The sequence below is a fragment of the Elephas maximus genome, chromosome 10, assembly GCF_024166365.1.
Source record: "Elephas maximus indicus isolate mEleMax1 chromosome 10, mEleMax1 primary haplotype, whole genome shotgun sequence".
Classification (NCBI taxonomy): domain Eukaryota; kingdom Metazoa; phylum Chordata; class Mammalia; order Proboscidea; family Elephantidae; genus Elephas; species Elephas maximus.
Window position 1 is genome coordinate 63514688 of NC_064828.1, and position 17471 is coordinate 63532158.

Genomic DNA, 17471 nt, shown 5'->3' on the forward strand with positions numbered 1-17471 from the left:
GCCAGTCCTGGTTTTGAAGGGAAAAAATCTTGTGATTCATGATAAATAGTCAATAGTGATGCCTACGGTCTTGGACATTCTACTTACTTCTTTGATTGTTATTCGTGCAAGAGAGGCGTACAACTGTCTGGGACTAGCCTCCTGGTTGTATCACTGTGTACCGTGACTATGGTAGTTCCTGAAACTCTAGTTGGGGGCATAATATAAGTAACAAAATGCAGAAGGACAGTGATGTGTCTCCCAGAAGCCTATGGAAAAGAGATGCATTTGCTACTGGAATCTGCAACCCCCCGCGCAGCTTCACCAATCTGTTAAGTTCTCACAAATAGCAATCTAGAATGTCAAACCAAGCACAGAGAATTCTATGCTTAGTTTTTACAGCCTTTCACATTGATTTGTAAAGGAAGTTGGAACTATGAGTATTTTCAGTGGACACTGCACTTTCGATTCACAATATCTCTGAACTTTTTATGAATCAACCTGATGGTAAATATTGGAAATCCATTCTTCAAGTTCTGAAAAAAGCTTACCAAATGTAAATAGCATGTGTGTTCATCATTGATAATTAGTTTTATTTTATAATGTTCCAGCAGTGTTTAAATATTATAGGCACATCACTGCCCTGTCTTTTCCAGATTGACATCCAAAGTTATCTGAAGAAATAAAGGTGGATTTCCCCCTTTTCAAGTGATTGCTACTTCTTCTCTCTTGTACACATTTTCTCATGGATTCATATCGTTTTCCCTACTATTCATGTTGAAGGAAGGTGAGCACCTTCTCACCTTTCACAACGATTAGGGTGAAGATGACATTTGGTTGTAGAACGGAACCTACAAGAGAAGAAACTGGAGTGTGACAAGTTAGAATAGAGGGCTTAGAAATGATTTGCTTGTGGAGGTCAAAGAATTTGAAAAACACTTTCTAATGTTGGGTCTGAAAACGTAACGTGAGGAGGTTGATGTGATGAAGTAACTCAGCAACATCAATATGTGCAAGAGACGCTGTAGAGCAGGAAAGTGGTTTTGGCTCCTGTGAGAGACCTTTTCACAGACCCGTCCTGGGAGACCATCAGTATCCATGTTCTGCTGCTCTTGCTCTGCCATCCTGGACCAGATATAACATGATCTCAAATTTGCTGTGACTGCACTTTTCAAGGAAACCCTGGTGGCATAGTGGTTAAGAGCAAGGTCTGCTAACCAGAAAAGGTCAGCTGTTCGAATCCACCAGGTGATCCTTGGAAACTCTATAGAGCAGTTCTACTCTGTCCTATAGGGTCACTATGAGTCGGAATTGTATTTTAAATTTATGAAAATGTTATGAAAAACTGAATGTTACTGATTGGACTTACACCACTCATCAAGACATTTTCTTCCACAAATACTCAGGGCATCCCTGATCTCAGTTATCTCCATATTCTTGTCCAGTCCCTCTCACTTGTCTGCTGTATTTTCCTGTAGGGTGCCCTGTCAGTTTGACACTCACTTCACATAGCCCACACGCCACCCTTCCTGACACCTTTTGATCCACCCCGTGCCTGAACTGAGTTATCACATTATAAGTCCATCAAAGAGATCTTGTTTTATTCAAACTGGTATCAAAGCAAAATTATCCACGGGCAGCCAAGCTGTTTTTCTTTTCCTCACCTTGCTTTGGAAAGACTTTTTAAAAGAATCACTACATACTTCACAGCTATGAACTTAATTCTGCTGGGAGAAACAATCATCAAGCTACTGTTTGGCTCATAACTTTTTTTCTTTACAATATCAATCAGACCCCTGAAATAAGCAGCTGAAACCAGCCTGTCTTTTTATTTCTTGAATGAGTTTTGTCTGTCTTCTCTATACAATTCTCAAGTGCTAAAAGTAAGTTCATGCTCCGTCTGACCTTTCCATTGAACCCACACAATCGCTGCAGGTGGTGTTCTCTCCTGTCCTCTAAAACTTAAAGTGGGAAATTACTTCCAATGTCTGAGGCAGTCAACACTGCCATGATGCTGCCTTTTAAAACATTTTTTATTCTGACAAGTGCACAAAGATAAGCCTCGTCTCATCTCTGTTTATTGTTATAGCCAGAGGCATTGCAGAGACAATAAGGTTTGTTTAACCCTGCCCTTTGGTTCACAGTATAAGAGTGTGTGTGTGTTTTAATACAAAGAGGAAGTACACCAGTGGAGTTTTTCACCACACTCATTTCTAAAGCATCGAGCTGGTATGGTTCTCAACATGAAAGCGAACCACTCCAGTATGCTGTCCTTTTACCACATCCTAAGATGGTTATGTTGTAAATTGAGGTTTTGGTATATGGACTTCATTATCAATGTTCTGCCCTTATAGCAAGATCATTATCCTGGTAATTAGCATTCTCTCTCTATATTTAGGAGTCCCTGGGTGGCACACATGTTTAAGCTCTTGCTACTAACCCCAAAATTGGTGGTTTCAATCTACCTGGCGATGCCTGGGAAGAAAGGCCTGGCAATCTGAAAGGTCATGGACATGAAAACCCTATACAGCACAGTTTTACTATGAAGCATTTGGGTTGCCATGAGTCAGAATCTACTCAGCAGCGACTGATTTTTTTTTTTTCCCCTCTGTATTGATGGATTACATATTTAACCCAGGCCATGTTTCTTTTCAAACAGATTGCTTTGGGTCCACAAAAAAATCACTTTGACTATGTATTTTATAAAACGATTTGCCTTCCTTTTTCTTTTCACCAACAAATATTTATTGAACATCCTATTTGTAAACAGGCAATGAGAGGACAGGAATCCCTGTCTTAAGGAAAACTTCTTATGTAGTGGAAGAATCTCACATCCATTATTTGCCATGTGCTTATTAAGTTTCTGCATGATTTCCTGTATGAATTAGAAGCTTGAATATGAGATGATTAAACAAAGGCTTTTTAAAACCTCCCAAAGAAATGTCTCTGCTTCCTGTGAACAAGGATGAAAACGTGCGTGTCTGATGACTATGCCAATGTGGTGCATATTTAGTTAAGTGTAGATCATATGAAAAATGAGATTATACATACCTCTTGGTATGTACACACACACACACACACACACACACATTCCCTCTTTTAAACATATTTTGGCTCCTGAAGTAGCAAAGACTCTGGTGAAGTGAGTGGGGCAGGAGTGTCACCCATTTACTCTCTCCACACCACCTCCTTTCTTCATGCAGTAGCCTCAGAGCATAAACTGAAAAACCCTGATCTGGGTTGTTTGATAAGAAAAAATTTATCTTAGCACATTAAATTGTTACAACTGTGGTCAATTTACACAAAAATGCTTCAACACAAATGCTTGAAACCCATCTGCTGGTTGGTTGCCATGTGGCTCCATTAGCCTTGTTTTTAGTATACTTGCTGCCCTTTTCCAGTACAGGCCTTCCACTTCACTGGGCCTCCTTTGTCTCTGAATTCTGCTTTCTCTGATGAGCTGCGTTTTGGGAGCACAGAGCTGGGGATGATTTGGTCTTGGGATGTCTGTTAACTTTCCACTGTAACTTATTCTTATCTCTTTGACACTTGCCCCTTCTCCATCCATCCTCTTAAACATAACTTTTGCCCAGAGTCATTCACTTTCAGAAATAGGGCTCTTTTGCTATTATGGTCAAAACTGCTAGCTGTTCTCCAAACAATTTGCGTGATATCTCTTGCAGAAATCTTGGCATGATTTTAACACTTTATCCTAGCCAATGCTGATTGCAAATGGGAGGTTTTAGACTGTAGGATAAGTAGCTTCAGTGGGATTTGGAAGGTGAGAGGAAAGAGTGATCCAGGGAATGAAGGGGGCTTGCTTCTCTCTGACCAAAGGTGCAGTCTGGAAGGTGGCAAGATGGTGAATTTACCTGAAAAAAGAAAAAGAATACAAGAATGGGGCCTAAAGTAGGGTCTCTAGACTGGAAGTTCAGGGTGCTGGAAGGGAAAAGTAAATATAGGGTGCCATATAATTTATCATCCAAATTAGAACACTTTGAAATTGAAAGGACAATTATTAATAATCACACCGGGACAGCCAATGGAATCCAGAACTGTCCCAGAGAAATCAGGACATATATATGGTCACTCTAGATACCTACCAAATAATTATCAGTTAAGTATCTCAGTTTATAGTTCACTAAAGAAATTTTCTATAACTGAATTGACTGGTAATTTCTAATTTATTACCCTAATAATTGTCTGTGCCTTAGTCCAGGATTTCATCATTTCTCTTCCAAATTATTAGAAGAACCTCTAAACTGACTTTCTACCTCCGTTCTCCAAACTGGTATCAAATCTATTCCCTTCCTCTTAATTGGAAGAGAGGTATTTGTAAATTATGAGTCCTTTCCTATTCCTTCTGCTTGAAATTTAGTGTTTTCACTGTCCTCGAGATAAGACTCAAATTTCTTTGCCTGGTATACAAGTTCAATCCAGTTCAACTGACTGACTCTGGAGGTCCCATAGCAATTTCCGAACTATGTTAGAGACAGGAGTTCTTCCTCCAGCTTCTTCTCCCTCCTCATTCCTTCATGAGTGTGGAGCCACGTTTTCCAGCACCTCCAGGCCATGGAACAGGCTGTTCCCCTCTGCCCAGCACAGCCTTCCCCATGCCATCATCAGTATGACTATTTACTACTTCTTTTTCAAAACTCAGCTTAAGTTTCATTCCTTTTAAGACACATTGTCTGATTGTTCCCAGACTAGCAGTCCTTCCTCTGTGTTCCTCTTCTGTACTCAAACATGTCCCAGCATATATTTTGGTTATAATTCTATTGCTCTGATTGGTAATAATTCTTTGTCTCCCTCAACAAGAAGGTGCTTCTTTAATGTCCAGGACAGTATCCTGTTAATGGTTGTGTTCTCTGAATTATATTATCTAGCAAAGTAACTGATCTGTTTTTTAAAAATGTAAACTTGAAGCTATCTCAGTATTGACCTCTGGAGGATCCACTCAGAGGGAGAGCTGCCAGTTTATCATTTTGTTTACTGTCTCTAAGTCAGATTTCCAGCTATGGAAAATATTTCCTTTAGTTCCATGGTAACTCAACATTTAAAAACATTGTTTCCTTAATTACAAAAGTAATACACGCTCAATACATAAGAGTTAGAACACACACACACACCCCTACACCACAAAGGAAAAATCATCCATAATCCAACACCCAAAGAGAATCACTGTTAATCTTTTGGTGTTTGGTCTTCTAAATTTATATACAATATGATATATTCTATATAATGAATTACATATCATATATGTATCCCTGCAAAATGGGATCATACTGGACTTATGGCTTTGAAACCTGCTTTTTTCTTTAATTTAGCAATACAGAGTGACCATTTTCCTATGGCAGTAATTATTCATCTACAACATTAATTTGGCTACATAATTTTTTCCATCAGATGAATGTGTAACTCAACATTAAAAATAATTTTTGGTCTATATTCTTCTCAGAGGGAATTAAAAATTTATTCGTTCACTAGTTCCCCCAACCCAAGTTTGTTTACTCCTGCAAAGATTATTTAGTTTCAAGTATGATGCATGCTAGCAAGAGTATTGTGGAAAACCTTAGAACTCAATTTTTCATTCTTTGATTCGTAAATATTTATTAACTACCCACTGTGTAGTAGAGGGAAACCTTGGTGGCATAGTGGTTAAGTGCTACAGCTGCTAACCAGAAGGTCAGCAGTTTGAATCCACCAAGTGCTCCTTGGAAACTCTATGGGGCAGTTCTACTCTGGCCTATAGGGTCACTATGAGTTGGAATATACTCAATAGCAATAGGTTTGGTTATTTTGGTTTTTGGTGTAGTATTGTGTTTGTATTTGAACCAGTCAGAGCCTCTACTGCTCATTAATTTATGTACATTTGAGTTGCGTGATTTGTTAGTTGACCCAGAGCCACTGTAATTATTCTCTCAGTTAATTGCCAACATTCTCTTAACAAAGTTAAGCCATTGCCTAGACAGGAGTCTGGAAATGCTGAAGAAGCTAACAAGCATGGTGGGGCAGGAGTACCAGGAAAGGTATAGGTGATGCTCCTGGCACACCATGAGAGACAGAGTGGGCAATGGATCCTGGGTGGCATGGTACCCTGCTCCGTCCCTGCTACTGCACAGAGAGAATCCTGATGGGAACCTCACTGTGCCACTGTGCCACCAGGGCTTCTTATCTGACTAATAATAATAAACAAACCTAACTGTTATGGATTGAATTGTGTCCTTAAAAGATGTGTGTCAACTTGGCTAGGCCATGATTCCCGGTATTGTGTGATTGTCCACCATTTTGTCATCTGATGTGATTTTCCTATGTGTTATAAATCCTGACTCTATGATATTAATGAGGCAAGATAAATGCTGGTGGTGTAGTGGTTAAGAGCTATGGCTGCTAACTAAAAGATCGGCAGTTTAAATCTACCAGGTGCTACTTGGAGACCCTATGGGGCTGTCCTAGAGGGTCACTATGAGTCAGAATCAGCTCGAGGGCAACAGGTTTGGTTTGATTTTTGGTATGTTAATGAGACAGGACTCAATTTACAGGATTAGATTGTGTGCTGGGTCAATCTCTTTTTGAAATATGAAAGAGAAAAGCGAGCAGGGAAATGCAGGGGCCTCATACTACCAAGAAATAAGAGCCAGGAGAATAGCGCGTCCTTAGGACCCAGGGCTCCCTGTGCTGAGAAGCTCCTTGATCAGGGAAGATTGATGACAAGGACCTTCCCCCAGAGCTGACAGAGAAAGAAATACTTCCCCTGGAGCTGGCACCCTGAATTTGGGCTTCTAGCCTCCTGGGCTGTGAGAGGATAAATTTCTCTTTGTTAAAGCCATCTACTTGTGGTATTTCTGTTACAGCAGCACTAGATAACAAAGACACAAACTAAATCTGTTGCCATCCAGTCGATTCCTCTTCACAGTGACCTGATAAGACAGAGTAGAATGGTCCCATAGCGTTTCTAAGGAGCGGCTGGTGGATCCAACTGCTGACCTTTTGGTTAGCAGCTGAGCTCTTAACCACAGCACCACTGGGGCTCCATCCGACTAATAGTACTCAGTAACTGTTGGATGCATGAATGCAGAAATGAATGACTAATCAAATGCCTGTACTGCTCAATTACCCACTGGAACCCCTCTGCCTGAGTAAACCAAAACTGTATGTTGGGCTTAATGGAGCTTTGCTCAGGAGAGAAGTGACTCAAGCTGGGATATGGGATGGATTTTGTCATACCAACCTAGGTGAATGTTTTTTTTGTTCTTTTCCTATCCTTGCTCTCCCAGCTCTGTATTACCTAGCTCTTCACTTCTGAAGCAAAAACTGTTAATCAGAAAGGAGGCTGCCCCTGCTCAGTGGATCTGCCTCCTTCGTTATTTGGTCCTGAGCCCTGTGGCAAAGCTGATTGTTGTAGACACACCAAACCTATTGATGAAGATTTCTTATGTGGCAGCACAGAAAGATGGGAATCTGGACTAGAAGTAGGCTCTTTCCTAACAAACAACCAGCCTTTGAGGGCTCAGGCTTCTCTTCCTGTCACGTGAAGAAATGTGAGTCAGCGGGCAGATGGCTGAAGCACAGGCAACTCTTTCTGTTAACTTCAAATTCCATTCCTATGCTGTAGGACTCATCAATAGCACATGGGTCACATTCTGGCTCCCAATGCCATGTCCACAGTTCCTGCTGTGGGTTTACAACTGTGGGTTTACAACTGAGGGCAGTTTGGCCTCCTTGGATGAGGAGTGTGGTGTGTGTGTGAGTGTAAGTGAGAGGGAGGGAGGGATGTTTGGTCTTCTACAAAAGAAAGGACTAAAGAGGTCCCTGTCTGTTTTGGGATGGCCCATTCTTTGCTGTTATGAATTGCTCTTCTAATAGAAAGAATTAACAAGTACTCCGTCTGTCATAAATCTCATTTAATATGCATGCCTGAAATAAAACGAGTTCTTGCCCTAATCTGGCTCGCTATTTCTCAGCCCCAGGGAAAGGATCATTCCAATGGGATCTCTTCCAAACATTTGGGGGGGGATGTGGTGAAGAAAATGAAAAGGCTGATTCTCCCTTCCAAGGAGTTTAATTAATGCCGTTGCCCTCTAGCCCTGAATTGCTTTGTGGCAAATGGCTCATTCTGGTGTTCTGAAGCATACCACCTCCTGTTAACAAAGGCAATTCAAGGTCACCAAGGTCATCGTTTCTTAAGTGTCTCTCCCTGCCTTGTCTGGGCAAATCTCAACTTCTATTTTGTTTCCTGATAAGGCCTCCTTTGCTGTGTGGGATTCTGAAAGACTCATCTATTTGATTTAGTTTTACAGATTATTGCCAAGAAGCTGTTTACATTGCTCAGACACAGAATTGAATGAGTTTCTATTTTATATAGGTGCCCTCCCACGAAGGGTAGGAGAGAATTCAACTTTATGATGTGGCAAAACCAAGCAGACACAGTAGATGTGTTGTTAGAACCCTTAGGAAAAGCCCTCAAAGCTGTGTCCAGGTGAGTCCCCTCCACTTCCCTGACAAAGGTGAATGCTTACCTAACTTCAACTGGAGCAAGAGGGTCAGGCAAGAAGGAGGAATGCAATGGCAGGAGAAAGAAAGCAAAGGATGGTATAAATATACAAGTAAGACTCTGTCATAAGTTAGTCCCGACGTAAGTTGAGTACCTAATTTTTTTTTTTTAGTTTTCACTATTATTGCCTTTCATTATCAGTATCTTTATGAATCTGATCTTTAGTTGTCTTTGGGGGTTGGCATGAAAATGATAACATCAGCAAATTATGCGCTGCAACACTGTACGTAGAACATATTGCTAACCATGAGATGTACCAAAAAAAAAAAAAACCTGATGGTTATAAGTACCTCTCGTCATAACTCGGATACATCATAAGTAGGGGGACTACCTATACCACAATTTATTTATCCACCTTCCTGTTGATGGACATTTAGATTTTAATTGTTTCACTTTTTTATTCTTATAAATAACTAAAATCAATATCCTTTTGCATGTCTTTTTTTACACATATGTCCCTAGGGTATGTGGCTAGGAGTGGAATATCTGCATTGTAGGAAATGCTATCACCTTCAAAGTAATTCAAAATCCCAAACTCCCAAACTAAACCCATTGCCGTCAAGTTGATTCTGACTTAATAGCAACCCTATAGGACAGAATAGAAGTGCCCTATAGGGTTTCCAAGGGACGGCTGGTAGATTAGAACTACTGACCTTTTGGTTAGCAGCTGAGCTCTTAACCACTATGCCACCAGGGCTCCATTAATGTTAGCAGACACTGCCAAATATTGGTAGTTGTACCAGTTGATACTCCCCCAGTAGTGTATGAAAGTTCCCATTGTTTCATATCAGTAGCAATTCTTGGGATTGTAAAAATCGTAAATGTTTGCCAACCAGATGGGGAGGAATTGGCATCTAATTGATTTTACTTGCATTTCTCTTATTTTTTACAAAGCTGAACATCTTTTCACATGATCATTGACCATTTGGGTCACTTTTTTTTTTTTTTTGGATTGTCTGTTCATATTTCTTGCCCATTTTTCTATTGGATTATTTGTCTTTCTCTTACTAATTTATTGGAATTATGTATATATACATTATGTATACTAATATTCTTCAGTGACTTAGGAGTTAAAATTGGAGTCATTTTTCCCTGACCTTGAGTATAAAGAATGTGACCCAGCTGTGGCAAGAAGGACTCACAAGAACATATCAACTGGACCCTGAGGTATGAAAACAACAGCTAATCCACCAGGCACTCCTTGAAAACTCTATGGGGCAGTTCCACTCTGTCCTATAGGGTCGCTGTGAGTAGGAATCAGTTCGACAGCAGTGGGTTAGGACAACCTTGGAAAACATCTTTTAGGAAATCTTTCATATAAATGCTTAGAGCACAAAAGACAAATTTTTCACTCATCTTTTTTTATTAGCATTTAGTAAATACAGTAGTAAGATTTGTTAGTCTAATGAAGACTCTCCTGGCTGTCGTTACTGAAATTCGTACCAATAATTATTAAATAAGGCAATTTGAAATGTAGAATCACGGTGATTTAGGAATTTTTAGCTAATCTGTGAAAGGGTAAAGCTTTTAATGATTTTACCCATTTGTAAAGTCAATATATACTGATGATTCTGTAACATTCCTCGGACTCGGGCAGACATGGCTCTGGCAGTATGTTTGTCCGTTTCCTATTTTTGCCTTTTGGAACATATGCCCAATAAAATCTTTCTTCTTCTTTTATTATCACCTTGTAGTGATTTTACCCTAGAGCAGCAATATTTCAAATATCATTTCATGGTCTATGGCTTTTCATTGTTTATTGTTTCTTTTCTTCTATAGATGCTTTATGTTTTAATGTAGTTTAATTTATCTTTTTCTTTTTGGTTTGTGTTTTTTATATCTTATTTAAGAAATTTTTTTTTATTCCAAAGTAATAACCAAAACCCCACTGCTGTGGTGGTGTAGTGGTTAAGTGCTATGGCTGCTAACCAAAGGGTCGGCAGTTGGAATCTGCCAGGTGCTCCTTGGGAACTCTATGGGGCAGTTCTGTTCTGTCGTATAGGGTCACTATTAGTCGGAATCGACTCGACAGCACTGGGTTTGTGTTGTTTTTTTTTTTTTTAGTTTTAAGTCTGTATAGAAGCAGACTGCCACATCTTTTTCCCTTGGAGCTGTTGGTGGTTTCAAACTGCCGAAAATAATAAAGACATACTGTTATTTTTTTTTATCCTAAATATTGTAAAGTCTTACTTTTCATATAGGTTTTTAATCTACCTGAGATTAATTTAATACATAGTGTAAGTGAGGTATCTAATTTTACTCCCACCACTGCCCTTTGTGGGGACAGCCCATTATCCTAGAACTCTTTGTTGAATAGCCCAGCCACCTCCCATTGATTTATAATGCCACATTTATGCCGTACATCGGCATATATATATACAGGTCTTTCTGGACTCTCTACTTTGTTCCATTGGTCTATTTGCCCATCTTAATGCCAGAAACCTACTCCCTTAATTTCTGTAAATTTATAATAAATCTTGATATTTTATAAGGCAAAATCCTGCATCTTGCTCTTCTTTAAAATTGTTTTAGAAATTCTTACTCTGTTGCTTTTTCGTATTAACTTTAAAATCACATTGTCAAATTCCAATAAAAATTATGTTGGGTTGATTGGATTTTCAGTGAGTTCATGAATTAATTTCGAGGTAGTTGCCCTCTATAGGACATTGAGTCTTTCCATCACATGATATAACATCTCTCCACTTATTTGGTTTTCTGTTATTTCTTTCAGGAAACTTTAATAATTATCTCCATGAAGGTCTTGCCAGCATTCTTCTAGTGCACAATTCACTTCCTGGTATGTAGTAGGTAGTCAATAAATTTTTTTGGAATAAATATATATACATATTTATTTCAAAAAATTTATATATATGTATTTTTTGCTTTTGTGAATGGAATGTGTTTTTGTACATTGATTTATTTAATTTAGGAATCTTGCTGGGGCATCTTTTTCAATTCTAATATGTGGCAGGTTTTCCTGTATTTTTTTATTTATATAATAATGTGGTATGAAAATCAGAGGTTTGTTTTTTCTTTCCTATTCTTATGCCTTTAATTTTTTTCTTGATTTATTGTAGTTGAGATAATCTTCAGCACAATGTTCAACAGAAATGATGATTTTCCATATCTTTTCCTGAATTTAATGGGAAATTAAAATGTCACCATAATGTGTACTGTAGGTTTTTGATATTGCCCTTTATCAATCAAATTAAGTAAATTCTCGTGTTCCTAGTTTTCTAAAAAAAAAATTTTTTTTTAAGTATTCCCTTTTTCTTAAAATCATGACTAGGCTTCAAGATTTATCAAATACATTAAAAAGATAAACAATTAGGTGTATTAATATTTGCTTAGTTTTTGTGTTTTTTCCTATCTATAGTCATTTGGCCTTGGAAACTCTACGGGGCAGTTCTACTCTGGTCTATAGGGTTGCTATGAGTCGGATTCAACTCCACGGCAGTGGGTTTGGTTTTTTTTTTGATAGTCATTTGGTGTTCATTCTTTAGTATGTGCATTTAAGTTCCCAGATGCAAAAATGGAAGGGAATAGAACATAATGGCTAAGAATGAAGGTTCTGAAGTGAGACTTGAATCCTTGCTCTGCCATTTCCTGATTCCTAACGTGGGCAAATTATTTAAACTCTCTATGCCTCAGTTTCCTCATTTCTCAATGGCTTTAACAATAGCACCTACCTCACAGGTTTTTATGGGGAAATTAAATGAAATAACCCATGTAGAACTCTTAGAACTGTTCCCAGTGACTTTCAACCATTCAGTGTGTGTCAGCTGCTATTCTTCTATTATTTCCCAGATTCTCCTTGTTTAGCTTTAGTATCAAGATTCTAATAATCCCTAAAGAGAGATTAAGAAATTTTCCTTATTATTTTATTTTCCAATAGAGTTTGTATAAGATTAGGGTTTTATGTTCATTGAAGCTTTGGTAAACCTCATTAATAAAAATCATCTGGACCTGGAAATTATATGAACACGTTTTTGCTATTCTTTTAAAATTATGTATCTATTCATATTTTCTATTTCTTCTTGAGTCAATTTTTGCAAATTATATTTATCTAAAATTGTAAATTTAGTTTCCAAAATTTGGCTTCATAGCATTTGCATTCTTCAGTCTATTTCATCTGAAATGATCATTTCATCTGAATGGATCATTTCTTTTCCACTCCTATCATCGTTTAATTTGTGCCATCTCTTTTTTTCTTGAACAGTCTTACCAGAAATCATCTATTTGATTTGCCATTTCAGAAAAAAAAAAAAAAAAAGCTTTTATTTTTCCTCTCTATTGTTTCTTTGGAGGCCTGGTGTCGTAGTGGTTAAGAGCTTGGCTGTTAACCAAAAGGTCAGCAGTTCGAATCTACCAGCGGCTCCTTGGAAACCCTGTGGGGTAGTTCTACTCTGTCCTGTAGAGTTTCTATGAGTTGGAATCAACTCAACAGCAACAGGTTTGGCTTTTTGGTTTTATTGTTTTTTTGTGTGTGTCTTAGACATCTTTATTTTTTCCTCTTATCTTTATTGTATACTTTTATCATCTGCTTTCTTTGAGTTCTGTCTTTCATGTTCTAACTTCTGGAATTGAATGCTCAACTCACCTTTTTTCTTGTCAGTGTGTTTGTGTGTGTGTAGTTTCAAGGGAACATATTTTCCTTTTAATATTGCTTTAATATGTGGTGCTTATACTTTTATTATGATTTGTTAACAGTTACTTGGAAAGGTGTTTTCTTAGCATTTATGATTGTTCTATTGCTTGAAAATAATACTTATTCTTCATTTTCTGTATGTTCAGGATTCAGGGTTCTGTATGTTCTTTGCATCAATTCTTCTTTGATCTTCCTTATTCATTGTCCAACTTTTGCATGCATATGAGGTAATTGAAAATACCATGACTTGGGTCAGGCATACCTTAGTCCTTAAAGAGCCACTTTTGCTTTTTAATACATTAAAAGGTCATTTGCAGCAGATTTGCCCAATGCAATACATCATTTGGTTTCTTGACTGCTGCTTCCATGGACATTGATTGTGGATCCAAGTAAAATGAAATCCTTGACAATTTCAATATTTCTCAGTTTATCATGAAGAAGAATTGATGCATTTCAATTATGGTGTTGGCAAAGATTATTGAATATACCATGAACTGTCCGAGGAATAAACAAATCTGTCTTGGGACAAGTGCAGCCAAAATGCTCCTTAGAAATGAGGATGGCAAGACTTTTATTTACATACTTTAGACATGTTATCAGGAGGGACCAGTCCCTGGAGAAGGATGTCATGCTTGGTAAAGTAGATGGTCAGCAAAAAAGAGGAAGACCCTCAGTGAAATGAATTGACACAGTGGTTGCAACAATGGGCTGAAACATAGCAAGGATTGTGAAGATGATGCAGGACCAGGCAAGTGTTTCATTCTGTTGTACATAGGGTCACTATGAGGTGGAACTGTCTCTATGACACCTAATGACAACAACAACAACAACATATGTTCTTTAGGTCAAGACTTATACACACACACACACAAGAAAAAAGGTGAGCTAAGCATTCAATTCAAGAGGTTAGAAAATGAAAGATGGAACTCAAAGAAGATTATTCAAATCTGCAATGTTTTCCTAATTTTTGGTCTGGGCAATCTATCACTTCCTGAAAGAGAGATACTGAAATTTCTCTCTGTGATCTGTCCATTTTCTTCTCATAATTTTGTAGCTTTAGACATTTTGAGATCGTACTGTTCAGCACAATAGATTCAGGCTCATTCTGTCTTCTAGAAAAAAAATTCCCTTGTCATTTGGTATGTTTAGCTCTAATAATTCTATTTGCCTTAAATTCTATTTTGTCTGATATTAATAGAGCTTCACTAGCTTTTTTGCAGTTATTCTTTGTCTGGTATATCTTTTTTTCATTCTGTTTGAGAATGAGCAGGGTTCAGTTCACTGTGCCATTTCATTGGGACTTGCTTTGGCATTCACATACTGGGATAAATTCAGGACACACACACACGTATTTGAAATAAAAAAATAATATAAATAGTCGAAATTCTTAAAATTTCAGTCAGAGCCTACATTATAACCAGTATAATTTGTATGTGTTTATTACTAATATATTTGTACTTATTTCTTCCATCTAAATTTCCATTTTCTTGTTACCCTGCTTCCTATTTGCTGGTATTTTTGGCTTTTTTTGTCTTTGCTTTTGAGTTTTCTTTCTATTCCCTCTACCTCCTTTTTTAATTTGGGAGTTACACTTTATATATTTTTTCTATTAATGATAGTCCTTAAATTTTTATCATTAATACTTGACTAAATTTAAAGCTAATGTTTCCAAAGCAATGTGAGAATTTCCACATATTAACTTACCTCTTCTCTTTCCCATTTCCATGTTATTGGTGTCTACTCTTTTCTTCTACCTTGTTTCTAATTTCCCTACTAGTCATCAATGTTATCATTATGCTTTGTTTATGGTCAAGCTTATTTAGGTTTATTACCACATCTGCCAACATACCTGTGTTCATCGTTGCATCTTGCATCACACCCCTTTCTTCTGGAAATTTCTTTCTTACTAAGGTGCATTTTTAGGGGGTATTTCAGTGAGGGTTTATGAGTGATAAATTCTCCTTGTTTTTGTCCACAACTGTCTATATCATAGCCTCTCTTGAATTTTTAGTTTAGTCAGGTATAGAATTCTACGTTGACAGTTATTTTCTCACAGTAGTATAAAAATGCTGTTTCATTTTCTTCTGGAATATACTGTTACTTTAATGCCACTCTTTCTGTCATTCCTTTGTAGATAATTTGACTCTTCTCTATGTTTGTTTGAATGATAGCATTTTTTTTTTTTAATGTTTTGTGTTCTTCAGTTTTACCACAATATATCTAGTGGTAGGTTTATTTTTATTTATGCTCTTACACATTTTTTTTTTTTAGTGTACTTTTGCACTCTGAGGAATTACGCCTTCAGTTCTTCTCAAATGTTGCCTCCTTTGCATTCTCTCTTTTCTCTCCTTCTGGAGATATATTTTAGGCCTTTGCCCGCTAGTCTCCTGTCTCTTAACTAATTTCTCATGTTTTTATCTGTCTGTGCTCTATTCTGCATGCTTTATTCAGATCTGTCTCCCATTTATCTAATACTCTCTTTAGCACTGTTTAATCTGTCACACCCCTTGAGTTTTTAACTTTAATGACTATATTTTTCATTCCTAAAATTTCTGTTTTTGTAAAAGCTCCCGTTTTTTCATGCTTCTTTTTATTATGATTTCTATTCTTTTAAAAAATATCTTCGTCCTTTAAAATAATTTCGTAGTCTGTTTCAGATAGTTCTACTCCCACCAGTACTTAGAATGATAATTATCTCATGTGTTGCATCTGTTGACTGTCCTTGGTAGTTTCTTCATTTCTTGCATAGAGTGTAGTGTTTTATGTGGGGCTCATCATCAGCAGGGTTTTTTACCCCTGTGGGATTTCTGTGTGCTCCAGTTGGTTTAAGTGCCCCTACAAGGGATGGCTAAAGCATGGTTTGTGCAAAGTTATGTATTTCTTATATGGGGGACCTGAGTCTGGTTACAACAGAGAAGATAGAGCTAGCAGCAACTGAGAGGCAAGTTCCAAGTCAGAGGGGACAATACTGAAAGAGCAAGATCCTGGAAAAGGTGAGAGGCCACAATATAAGGAGTCCAGGTTTATCCTTATAAAAAGGAAGAGAAATTCTTCTTTTACTGAAACATGAGGAAAGATCAAGCTGGGGTGAAAAATACAAAGATATTTTGAGAAAAGAATTTGAGAGATCCCCAATCAATTACCTACTCATCTAGAATGATGAAAGATGAGCTTATCATTATAGGTAAGGCAGTCAGCAGACAAGTGTCTGAGGAGACTACTGCTGTTGGAAGTGGTATAGGACAGCAAGAAATGTAAGGATAGTAGATAAGGAGTGGGCCTAGCTAGGATTAGAGAGAATAGATTTATGGATGCAATCTATGTGCTCTGATGATTAGTCTCATACTTGATGGCTATGGAATAAGGGAAGAAAAGGATAAGAGTATTCCAAATTTGGTAATTGACAACCCAGCTATAGGAGGCAACTTGGAAGTGAGCTTATTCTAAGGTTCCGGCAAAAGTTCTGTTTAAATAATTTCTGATGGAGTTAGGTTGGTGTCATGGATTGAATTGTGTCCCCCCAAAATATCTGTCAACCTGGCTAGGTCATGATTCCCAGTATTATATGACTGTCTACCATTTTGTTATCTGATGTGATTTCCCTAGTGTTGTAAATCCTGTCACTATGATGTTAATGAGATGGATTACTGGCAGTTATATTGATGAGATCTACATAAGATAGTATCTTAAGCCAAACTCTTTTGAGATATGAAAGAGAGAAGGGAGCAGAGAGACATGGGAACCTCATACCACCAAGAAAGCAGTGCCAGGAGCAGAGCATGTCCTTTGGACCTGAGACTCCTGCACTGAGATGCTCCCAGACCAAGGGAGGACTGAGGACAAGGACCTTCCTCCAGAGCCAACAGAGAATGCCTTCCTCTGGAGCTGACACCCTGAATTCGGACTTGTAGCTTACTGGACTGTGAGAGAATAATTTCCTCTTTGTTAAAGTCATCCCCTTGTGGTATTTCTGTTATAGCAGCACTAGATGACTAAGAAAACTGGGTAGGGGGCATGTGAAGCCAGAAGGGCACTGACAAACAAGAAGACAAGAGAAGGACGCAGAGAATGGAGGCCCAGATTCAGCAGGCATGAGAGAGCTATGGGGTGAGAAGTAAAGGAGGCTTAGGTCAGGAGGAGGAATTTTCCAGTCTGAGGTCTTGGGGATGGAATAGTTCTCATTGCTGAGCATACCAATAATTATTTGCAGATTTGTTTTTCCCTTGATACTTGATATCTGGAGGAAACGTTAGTTGCTCTGAACTCTACAGCATGGAGACTTCTCATTTC

The 17471-nt window shown here is 37.9% G+C and overlaps 1 protein-coding gene across 1 annotated transcript in view; it reads left to right on the top strand.

The window, feature by feature from the left end:
• Positions 1 to 9711, top strand: part of TMX1 (thioredoxin related transmembrane protein 1) — a 78389-nt gene extending 68678 nt beyond the window's left edge. Inside the window, exons 9-10 of the transcript XR_007518884.1 lie at positions 8345 to 8458; positions 9593 to 9711. The gene's annotated coding sequence lies outside the window, so the exon portion shown is untranslated. The remainder of the gene's footprint in view (positions 1 to 8344; positions 8459 to 9592) is intronic.
• The last annotated feature ends 7760 nt before the right edge of the window (positions 9712 to 17471 follow it).